The sequence below is a fragment of the Typopeltis vanoorti genome, chromosome 13 (assembly GCF_054136105.1).
Source record: "Typopeltis vanoorti isolate ZY-2024b chromosome 13, IOZ_Tvanoo_1.0, whole genome shotgun sequence".
Taxonomy (NCBI): Eukaryota; Metazoa; Arthropoda; class Arachnida; order Uropygi; family Thelyphonidae; genus Typopeltis; species Typopeltis vanoorti.
The window spans coordinates 78,503,910-78,516,576 of NC_143561.1; positions in this window are offsets into that span (position 1 = coordinate 78,503,910).

Below are 12,667 nucleotides of genomic sequence, written 5' to 3' on the forward strand. Positions count from 1 at the left end.
TCGTTCAGTTCACATGTTTACCTCGCCACAGAAGCATTTCTGTCGTTTACAGTTATTTAGCTAATTTGTTTCGTATAACCATGAGTCCAAAGAAGGTAAGTGTAAAGAAGAGTGGTGAGAAAAGGAAAAAGGTGATATTCATAGAATTAAAGTGTGAGATAATAGACAAACATGAGCAAGGCGTAAGAGTAATAGACTTGGCAATGTAGTACGATATGCACTACTCTGAAGCAGAAGGACTCCATAAAGGCTAAAACTCCAGCTAAGGGCGTTAAAATTATTTCAAAGCTACCCAACTCTGTCCATGAAAAGATGGAGAACCTGCTGATTTTTTGGTTGACAGGGAAGCAGCTCGCAGGAGACACTGTGACAGAGACTATAATTTGCGAGAAAGCACGAGCCATTTACGCAGATTTGCTGCAGCAGACCCCAGATACTTCAGCACAGGAGGTTTCACAAGAGCAGTTCAAAGCCAGTCGTGGGTGGTTCCAAAATTTCCGAAAAAGGTCCGGCTTTCACTCCGTGGTCAGGCATGGTGAAGCAGCGAGCTCTGATTCTAAGGCAGCTGAGGAATTTGTAAAAACCTTTGCTGAATTGATCGAAGCCAAAGGATACATTCTCCAACAAGTTTTAAACTGTGACGAGACAGGGGCCTTCTGGAAGAAGATGCCAAGCAAAACTTACATAACGGCAGAAGAAAACATGGCAGGTCACAAGCCCAAGTAGGATAAATTTACCCTCGCACTGTGTGCAAATGCGAGTGGCGACTGCAAGATCAAGCCGCTGCTCCTATACCACTCAAAAAACCCCAGAGCTTTCAAGACACACACAAGGTTTTAAAAGAAAAACTTCAGGTTATGTGCAGGGCAAACCCAAAAGCGTGGGACACTGGGCAATTTTTTTGTGCAGTGGCTCAACTTTGTCTTTGGTCCTGCCGTTAAGGAATACCTCAAGGTCAATCCCTGCAAGCCCTTCTCGTCCTTGAGAATGCTCCTGCCCACCCACCAAACTTTGAGGACGACATCCTCGAGGAGTTCAGCTTTATAAACGTTCTTCACTTTTCACCGAACACCACCCCTATCCTACAGCCCATGGACCAACAGGTGATCTCCAATTTCAAGAAACCTTTTACCAAACACATGTTATGACGCTGCTTTGAGGTTACGGAGAACACAAACCTCATCCTTCGAGAATCTGTAAGGAGGGCTACAACATTGTCAAATGCCTCAAAATTATTGATATGGCAGGGCAGGGTGTTATTAAAAGGACCTTGACCTCTGCATGGAAAAAGCTGTGGCCTGAGGCTGTGGCTGAAAGGGACTTTGAAGGATTTAGACCTGAACAGGAAGTGCTGGAGGGAATTGTGTCCCTCGGAAAGTCCATGGGCCTGAAGGTGGATGAGGGAGACATCGAAGACCTTGTCGCCGCCCATTCCGAGGAACTGACGACGGAGGAGTTAATGGAACTACACACGCAGCAACATATGGAGGTTCTGCAGGAGATTGGTACAACCGCAGTTGAAGTGAGATAAAGAAAGTGTTGGCAATGTGGGAAAACGTTTCGGACTTTATTGAAAAGAAACACCCTGAAAAAGTAGCAACTGGTTGGGTCAACTATTTGAAGACACTTGCCTAACTAATTTCAGAAATATTCTAAAAGGAAGAAACAAAGCTCCTCGGACAGGTTTCTATTGAAACGCCCTGTGGATGAAAGTGACGAAACCGTGGCAAAAAAGAAAAAAACTAGTGAAGAATAAAATTAAGATAAGCAAAAGTAAAGTTAAAGAAAAAATTATTACCATACGTTAATCGCCTCCCCCAACATCTGTTTATTTGTTTAGATTCTCTTTTACACGTATGTGTGTACAGTATTTGGTTTTATTTTGATTGTATACAATATTTTTTCATTATAAATACATTATTATAAAAAAATTGGAGTGTTTTTTGGGGAGCTGGTACGAATTAATCTCATTTTAATTAATTTCAATGGGGAAAATTGATTTGAGATACGAGCATTTTGACTTACGAGCTCGGTCATGGAATGAATTAAACTCGTATCTCAAAGAGGTACCACTGTATATATATACATAGTAATTGACTAGGTTTAATGATATGTTTATAATTATAAACTGACTTAAACACCAAGAAACAATATAACAGATTTAATAATGTTTCACTGCTAGTTTCATCGGAAATGTCGACTTCGTCAGTTGAATACAGTACCATGGAGAAAACAACATCTTAAGAATATATTGTACTTTAGACAAACACAGAGTTTTGAGCAAGTAGTAGTTGTCTTTGAAATTGAATCTGAGAGTTAGTTCTGGCGTGAAGCACTTTGCGTGTGATAATATCACTAGTACGCCAAAACTGGATTACAGCGTTATGTGAATCGCGTAGGCCGTAACTGAGATTGCTGTTTAGATGGTATGTTCGAGAGCTATTTCTTTGGATTTCAAGATACGTGTTTCTAATTCATCATTTATGGGAGTTTGAAGTTAAGTTCCAGTCTATTTGATTTTGTCGTCCTTCAACATTGGTATTGGCAGAGGATAAAACGTGGCTGGATAGGGCACTAGCATTCTGTTATAAGAAATGTCATGTTGGTGTTCTTCGAGGCGGAGAGAGAGAGAGAGATATGGACTTTTTTTTGTCTGGCCATAATATGGTTTATCGCAACTGTTATGGCCAGACAGAAACGTCCATCTCTGTCTGACTAGAATACACCAAAGTGACATTTCTTACAACAGAACCGTGCTGGTGCCTTATCCAGCAACCTTTTACTCTCTGCCAATACCAATGTTGAAGGACAACAACAACAACATCAAATAAACTGGAACGTAACTTCAGAAATCCATAATAAATGCTCCGATGAATTAGAAAGACTTATCTTGGAATCCAAAGAAATAGCTCACGTGGGCGAGAAGATGTGAACGACCACCCCAGAAGTGGGAAACCAAAAACAAAAATGACGGACGCAATTAATGTGAACAGACTGCATGATTTGATATGGTCTGATAGATGATTAAGTGTGCCATTAATAGCTGATGAATTACAAATGAATCGAGAAACAGTCAGGGTAATTTTAATTGAAGAATTGGATATGTGAAAAATTTCTGCGAAGTTTGTGCCTCGTATCTTGACGGACGAAGAGAAGCAGCTGCCGGTTTAAGCTGCGACTGATTTTTCTGCAAATAAGCACATGTTTCCGACAGTAATTATTGATGGCGAATTCTGGTGCTTCCAGTAAGATCAGAAATAAAGAACCACATCATGCAGTGGAAAACCCCAAGATCGCCACGTCCGAAAAACGCACACATATCACGTCCGTACTTCAAGACAATGTTTCTTTGATCACAAGAGGATAGTCCATTATAAATCTATTGAAAAGAGACAAACGGTCAACCAACAATGCTACTTAGAGGTGCTGAAAAAGATTACGAGATTCTGTTCTGAGTAAAAGACCTGACTTGTGTCCTGTCAAGTGGATCATCCATCACGACAATGCGCTAAGCCATAGTGAGCTCATCGTGAGTGAGTTTCTGGACAAAAAATTAATTACCGAATTAGGTAATCCTGCTTATTCACCCGACTTAGCTCCCTGTGATTTCTGGCTGTTTCCAAAATTAAAGACTGCGCTGAAAGGCCAAAGGCTTTCATACAATATAATGTGATAAAGGGTTAAAGGAACTTAAGATTATTCTGAAGAAAGAGTTCTATGCTAGTTTCCAAAAATAGGAACACCGTCTAAACCGGTGTATATATATATATATCGGTGTGTTAAAATTACTAACAGTTGAATAGTTTTTAATAACAGTAAAACAAAGGTATTAAGAGTTAAAACCTGAATGTAACTAATAATGTAATTAGTGTCACTATTAATAAATAAGAGGAATAAATTTACGAACAGAATTACTTGTGACAAATAGTAATACCCTTAAGAAGGTCAAAGCATATGTAAATATATGATTTATCTGTTTATGATGTATTTATTTTTAACACTATTGTGTAGCTCAGTGGATGTGGCGTTTGCACACCACCGCGCTAGGCCGCACGAAGGAAGTCTTGGTTTCGAGTCTAGTCGGCGACTAGAGGAAATTTTTCTAAGCCTTTTTTCGACCGGTTCCCGAGTTAGTCGATCTCTGGCACGGGCAAGCAGGTTTTTCCTCCCGGAAACTCGGGTTTTTCGTCCTGTAAACTCAAGAAAATCGACCGTAGAACCCACATTATTTCAGACATTAAATATATTGTGTTAGGGTTAGAGACCACGAGATGGCGGCACATTTGAGCCGTCTCTCTTCACTGCGTACCGCTTAATTAGTGATAGCCTTGGGCCATCTGTCTCTGATTGGGTACCAGTGGAGATTGAATTGCCCACTCAGTCTCCAAAAGTTAGATAGGGCTAAATGGCCTCGCCTACTCCCGTATATACGGGAATAAAAAGGCGTTAGCTGATTTTTTTTTTTTTTTTTTTTTGATGGTATAATAATATATGCTCAGTGAAAGTGACGTATGCCATTCTAATTTGCCCCAGACAAAGAGGGCGCTGTAAGTTCAATTCTAGTCGAGGAAAGGTTATGTTACTAAGGGACATAGGAAATGTTACTAAGCTTTTTTTTTTTTTTCCTTCGATCGAGGGATTCCCGAGTTTGCCCATATCCGACACAGGCAAGCCGGTTTTATTTCTCCCAGAAACTCATGTTTCTCGTCCCGGGAACACACAAGTAAATCGACTGTAGAATCGATTGAAGTGACGTGTGCCATTCTAGTTTTCCCCAGAGAAAGAGGGCGCTGTAAGTTCAATTCTAGTCGAGGAAAGGTTATGTTACTAAGGGACATAGGAAATGTTACTAAGCTTTTTTTTTTTTTTTTTCCTTCGAGGGATTCCCGAGTTAGCCCATATCCGACACAGGCAAGCCGGTTTCTTTTCTCCCAGAAATTCATGTTTTTCGTCCCGGGAACACAAGTAGACTGTAGAATCCGCACTATTTTCAAACAATGAAGAGAGTTATTATTATGAATCACGAAATGGAAGCACTTGTGTTCATGACTGAGGCTTCTGTAACTCAGTGGAAATAGTGCTAGCATCCCATGTGCTAAGCCCCATGAAGATAGATTTAAGTTCTACTCGCAGACTGGATGTTTCTGATTGTCTGTGGAAACACTAATAGTGGTGGTGGTGGGAAGCAGATAGCATTGGTGTAGATGAGCGTTTCGCTGTAGTTGGTGGACTGAACGGTGGAGACATAGAGTTGTAGAGTACATGCCCTCCTCCCTCGATGAGCCTTTGAAGGTATCACGTAATAATAATAATAATAAATGAAAACAGCTTTTTCAACAGAAATATGTCAATATACTCATATATTAAGTGAACGGGGATAGTAAATCCCGTATTATTTTACAGCCGGGTACGAAACTCGGAGATCGAAATCTACGTTTCATGCCGAAGAACTATCGGCGAGTCCAAGCATAAGTCAACACTTGGGTAGTACAACACTCGGAGCAAGCTCCGTCACTGTCCTTAATATTTTCTCATAACGTAAAACGCAGCTCCTGGGAGAGGGAGATGTATTATTGTTTTACATTATGGGGAGAGGTCACTTGAGGTCTCGTCAGTGAGTAGGTAGACCTGGAATATCAAGGTTTATCCTTATAAGGACTGGCTTAAAGGGGCGAAGCAAGAATGCTTTTCATATTCCCCATTGTCTGTAGAGGACAGTGTAAGGATAAGGTGTTATTCAGCTAATAAAGCTCTGATTATGGCAAGAGGGTAACAGCAATAGCCAAGCCTCAGTTAGAACTTCATTGGCTACAGCATTGCCATTCATTACCCTTCCTGGGTACCGATATTAGTCGCGTCGTACGACATGCATTAGCTACACTGGTGCTATTCTTTTCCCGGCAACCACACGGGGAAACTTATCAAGGTTTAAGTGAATCGAACTTATATATACTATATATACCGCCTACTAACGAATTGCCAGACCGGTGTACTCATACATTATTATTACTACGATAAAGAGCCAGGAGGCAATTTTTCTGGCGACATAAATTAAGTTAAGGGGGATAGTAAATCCCGTATTATTTTACAGCCGGGTACGAAATTCGGAGATCGAAATCTAAGAGTTTCATGCCGAAGAATTATCGGCGAGTCCAAGCGTAAGTCATCACTTGGGTAGTACAACACTCGGGCAACTCGGAGCAAAGGTGGAGCAAGCTCCGTCACTATCCTTAATATTATCTCATAATGTAAAACGCAGCTCCTAGGAGATGTATTACTGTTTTACATTATGGGGAGATATCACTATCCAGACCGGTTTCGACCCTTATTGAGGTCTCATATATGAGTACACCGGTCTGGCAATTCCTTAGTAGGGGTATATATGTAAGTTCGGTTCACTTAAACCTTGATATTCCAGGTCTACCTACTCACTGATGAGACCTCAATAAGGGTCGAAACCGGTCTGGGTAGTGACCTCTCCACATAATGTAAAACAGTAATACATCTCCTAGGAGCTGCGTTTTACATCATGAGAAAATATTAAGGATAGTGACGGATCTTGCTCCACCTTTTGCTCCGAGTTGCCCGAGTGTTGTACCACCCAAGTGATGACTTACGCTTGGACTCGCCGATAGTTCTTCGGCATGAAACTCTTAGATTTCGATCTCCGAGTTTCGTACCCGGCTGTAAAATAATACGGGATTTACTATTTCCCCTTAACTTAATTTATGTCGCCGGAAAAATAGCCTATTGGATCTTTATCATACTCATATATCATCATCATCATCATCATGCGTATGAAGGATTTAGGCCTAGTATGGCCTGTTCCGGCCTTAGAAGTCATCGTTGAAGAGGACGTCCTGGTTTTCTTTTTCCTAATGGCTTGTTTTGGTAATCTTTCTGTTTACATTCTTTGATCCTGTTCCATCCATTTATGTTTATATATTTTAATTTTTTCTATTACTGGTTCTTGGTTTAATTCTTTCATAATATCTTCATTTCTTTTGTGATCAAATAGGGTATACTTTGCAGTTTTTCTCATAAACTTCATTTCTGCTGTTGTTAATCTTTGTTTGTCTTTTTGTTTTATTGTCCAGATTTCGCTTCCATACATTAAGACTGGTAGGGCTAATGTATTGTATACTTTTAGCCTGGTTTGTTTTTGAACTACGTTTGGTTTAAATATAGAGTTAATTACACTTGTTATTTTTAAATATTTTGAAATTTTTATGTTTATATCTTTTTCATTTTCATATATGATCATACATCCTAGGTAGTTAAATGAATTCACCTGTTCTAAGATCTTGTTATTATTATTATTATTATTATTATTATTCCTGATACCTCCAAGGAGTCCGAAGACTCATCGCGGGAGGACATCTTCAACTGTCTCTACACCTTACCTCTACTACGAATCATCTATTATCTATTACTTTATTATATCTAATCCTTTATTATCTATTACTATTTTAGTTCTTGCTGGATCTTGTCCTTTAAAGGCCATAGTTTTTGATTTTTCCGTTGATATTATCATACCATAATCTTTGGAAATCTCATTTAGATCTAAAATAGCTTTCTGTAAGTTATCTTCAGAATTTGTAATTATTTTTTGGTCGTCGGCAAAGAGAAGAGTGTTTAAGTTAACTGTAGGAGTAAGTTTAATTCCTTGATGTAAATTTTTATTCCATTTTATTATTATTTCATTTAAGTAGATATTAAAAAGAGTTGCTGAGAGGGGACATCCCTGTCGGACCCCTTGGTTTATCTCTCTCGTATATGATAGCTCGTGATTTAATCTTATTTGTATTTGATTATTTTCATATATACTTGTGATAGCTTTTAGGATTTTATTTGGTATTTGTCTTTCTTTTAATATATTAAATAATGTTTCTTTTAACTTTGTCAATTGCTTTTTCAAAGTCAATAAATGCAATATGTGTTTCTAAATTATATTCTCTTCTATTCTCTATTATTAATTTTAGGCAAAAAGCCGGGTCTATACATGATCGTCCTTTTCTAAATCCATTCTGTACTTCTGGAATAAAGTTTTCGGAATATTTCATTAGTTTGTTATTTAAGATTCTGCTATATATTTTTAACAGGAATTTAGTATACTGATACCTCTATAGTTTTTAGGGTTATCTCTATTACCGTTCTTAAAGATAGGAATCAAAATTGCTTTTTTCCATTCTATTGGAGGGATACCAGTTGAGTAAATTATACTCATATATTCATATTATTAAGTGTCACAGCCAGAGTCCCAAGACTCATCGACGGAGAGAACTCACTTTGCAGATTTTTGTCTGCACCACTCAACTACAACAAACCACATCTACACCAAAGCTATGTACCGGCCTCCAACACCATCACTAGGATTTTCACAGACAATCACAAACATCCATGCCCACGGCGGGATTCGAACCCCCAGCCTTTTGGCTGGAAAGCGTATCCTGGCAATGTTTTACCTTGATCAGCTTGTCAATGTTGGAAGTCGCTATGTGCAGAGTATTCTCGACATGTTGGTCCGTAATCTGAGTTCTTGTTCTTCGACTTTACATGCTTCACTCTGGAGAAGAACTGCTCATATAAATATGTGCTTCCTAACAAAGGAAGCACATATTTATGTGACACAATGCCGGGAACCGGCATGCTTTGAAGATGTGCGCTTTGTTAGGAAGCACATATTTATGTGAGCAGTTCTTCTCCAGAGTGAAGCATGTAAAGTCGAAGAACAAGAACTCAGATTATGGACCAACATCTCGAGAATAGTCGATTAGTCGATCTCTGGCACGGGCAAGCAGGTTTTTTCATATATATATTATATGTAGAAAGTTTTTTAATCTTGGGTATAACGTACGTTAAAGATTCCAAGCTATTGTGTATATATATATATATATAACCTTGGTTTTAATATCCTATTTCCCAAATAAGCAAACAGACCAATAAGTCAAGTTTGCAGCTGAGCGTAGTGCAAGTGTAAGCAACTCAGCACGTAGTGCAAGTCTGGCTCCCACTGATGAGACCTCAATAAAGGTCGAAACCGGTCTGGATATCGGCCCTTGCCTTTAATATATAAAAAAAACAGCTGACGCCTTTTTATTCCCGTATACGGGGAGTAGGCGAGGCCATTTAGCCCTATCTAACTTTTGGAGACTGAGTGGGCAGTTCAATCTCCACTGGTACCAATCAGAGATAGATGGCCCAATGCTATTACTAATTAAGCGGTACACAGTGAAGAGAGAGGGCTGAAATGTGCCGCCATCTCGTGGTCCCTAACCCTAACACAATATATTTAATGTCTGAAATTAATGTGGGTTCTACGGTCGATTTTCTTGAGTTTACGGGACGAAAAACCCGAGTTTCCTGGAGGAAAACCAGCTTGCCCGTGCCAGAGATCGACTAAATATATATTAAAAATATATATATATATGTGTATGTGTGAAAAAACCCGCTTGCCAGAGATCGACTAATCGGGAATGGTCGAAAAAAGGCTGTGTAAAAGTTCCTGCGATTAGAATCGAACTTACGATGCTCTATCTTCGGGCGATATATATATATGTTATGTACATGTAAATATACAGGCAGTCCCCGAGTTACGAACAAGAAAAGTTCCTGAGAACGTCTTTAAGTCTGATTATATATAAGTGCCGCTAGAGGGCTACATATAATATATTGTTTACATATAATATACTTTCTGCATATAATATGTATATTAAAAAATATATATGAAAATTTATATATCAGTGCCGCTAGAGGGCCAGACGGTTGGTCGTGTTTTCAGGAAGCTCCTAAAAGCTAAGTATAATTTTGAATGAAAATTAGAATATAGGTTAAAATCATAACGTAACATTGTCTAATTTTGGTAGCTTGTGGTGTCTGTGTGATTTTGGTGGAAATTCTGTTATTTAATTTAATATTTAACGATACGTTTTATAGATTTGAATATGGCGCCAATGCGACGTAAGATAATGGCGTCCAAAAATAGGACGCCATTGTTCAAAAACTATAATGTGAGAGAATTTGTCCAACGTGATGTGTGTGGAATGTATGCATTCCCGAATGAGGCTGGAGTTTGGATTGAAAGTGATAGTGGTTGGAGAAAGAGCAGAAAGTGTAAACAAAGTGAGGAGTTGAATTATGTGTCAGGTTGTGAGACAGCTATGGTTGAAGAAAGCCAGAATGTGAGTGAAAATAGTGGCTTGATAGGGAATTGCGATGTACAAGATGGCAATGAGAGCGGTGATCTAAGAAAGAGTGAGAGCAACTATACAGAGAGAGAAAATGGTTTGAATGATAAAAAAAAATGAGGAATTATTTGTAGGAAGTGAGATCGCTAGGTTGCGCGCAGTGATACAAAATGCGCAGCGGCAATTAGACCACCTGCAAAACTCTTTCCAGAGTGATTTGGCTAACGTAAATAACCAGCGTAAGAGTGGGCGAGTTTCTGAAATGAAGGAATGAGTGTTGTATGGTGACTCGTTATTAAGAGGAGTGATAGATGGGAGTGTAACTAAATCGTACTTACCGGGTGCGAAATTTAAGGATGTAAGTGAGAGTATTAGAGTGCAAAAACAGGGGGTGAAAGAATTAATAATTGTGGCGGGTACGAATGAATTGAAAGGTGATAATTTTTTTATGAGAGAGGACTTGAAAGTATTGTTAAAGGTAGAGAAAGAAAAGAGTGACAGAATGGTGAGTCTGTTGCCGCGGTATGACAGAGAGGAGTTTAGAAGGAGGGCCATAATCGCAAATGACATTATGCGCAGGTTATGCAGACGGTGTGGTGTGGAATGAGTTTGATGGGCGAAAGGACTTATACAAGATGGATGGCCTGCATTTGAATGGACGTGGTGTGCGAAGACTGGAAAGAGTGTTGCTGAATGAAGTAAAAATGGATGTGCAGAACCAGTGAAACTAGAACTACCAAGGATGGGAGTGGGGAGTGGATATGCAGACATCAGTGAGACAGTTGAGTGTAAAAATGTATATAATGTACCTGAGCCAGCACAAAGGACAAAAAATGGGAATGGGACATTTAGAATAACGCATCAAGATAGGGGTGGGACAAAGAGATCACTGCATTTCATGTATACTAATGCCAGGAGTATTAGGAACAAGAAGGAAGAATTTTTGGCCTTGATTGGCTCTTCCTGGCCACAGGTTATTGGCATTAGTGAAACATGGCTGACGAAAGATGACATAGTTAGTGGGATAGAATGTATAGGTTATAGTGTATTTAGGAGGGACAGAGAGAATAAAATGGGGGAGGGGTGTTATTGATGATAGCTGATGAACTGCAGCCAAGGAGAATTGAAGTTGTATTGCAGAATAGTGAAAGGAGCTCATTTGAGGCTATTTGGTGTGAGATTGAGACTGGCAGAATAAAATATACAGTTGGGTGCTGCTATAGACCAGGTAATGGAATAGATGGTGGAGATAGTATGCATAAACAAATTGATGAAATGAGTGGAAGGAGGGTAATTATGGGGGATTTTAATTATGGTAACATTGATTGGAAGGAGGAGAGGACACATGTGAGGAAGGAAATGGATTTTATTCAATTATTAAGGGATAACTATCTGAGACAGCATGTAATTGAAAATACTAGGGGTGTGAGAGTGCTTGACCTGGTAATAGCATCTCACAATTTGACTGTAATGAATATGACCATGTTGCCACCTATTGGTGAGAGTGATCATAAGGTCTTGACCTGGGAGGTGGCTAAAGGTGTGGAATTTTTGATTAAGTTTTTTTATTTTTGATATGTGGAATTACCGTGCTGGCAAGTATGACAAGCTTAGGAGATTGCTTGGATCAGTGCCATGGCATATACAACTGCAAGAGATGGACGTCGATAGAGCATGGGAAGTGGTCAAGGAGCATTTACAGGAGGTTATGGCTGATTGTATACTGTTGTGTCCCATTTTATGATTTTTATTCTATCTAGTTATTTCCCCTTTATCTATGTTCAACTATTATCTACACACGAGATATCACCAAAATTTTTACTAATACTTAAGTTATTTCTCCCATTAGTACCCCGAATATTTGTATTTATACTGCGCCTTTTGGGATATTTAGTTTGAGATATATATATACAAAAACAAGGAGAAAGAACTCAAATATATCTGAAAATGAAACAGTGTTGCAGTCGTGACACTTTATCTCTTTTCTTAACACATTAATTTCCCGCGTGGTTAGATTCGTAATTTTTCAAGTGGTGCATTGGACAGCAATTTCAGACAACTGTTTTATCATTGGACAAAAGGTTTATTAAATTCCTTAACATGGTACAATTCAATTTTTGTGATTACTCAATTTAATGCTAAATTAAATACTTACAAACTAACATTAACTTATTACAAGTAATTAGGCTATGATCCTATAATGGGTATTACGATCATGACGCCATAACAATTCAACACATAACTTCATATGACATGGACATATAAGATTAATCCACGCTATTTTACTATTAAAACTTAAGTAGATTAACCAAACCTTTTGCTGCGCTAACACACAACTATGACATTTTAACTTTCCTATACGTTACAATAGACATGCAAAATTCTCAGAACACTTAATTATTCACATAACATTAACACTAGCCAGCTTACCTTTAATATATTCTGTCAGATACTAAAGTCCTAGTATAAATTTTCCTTGG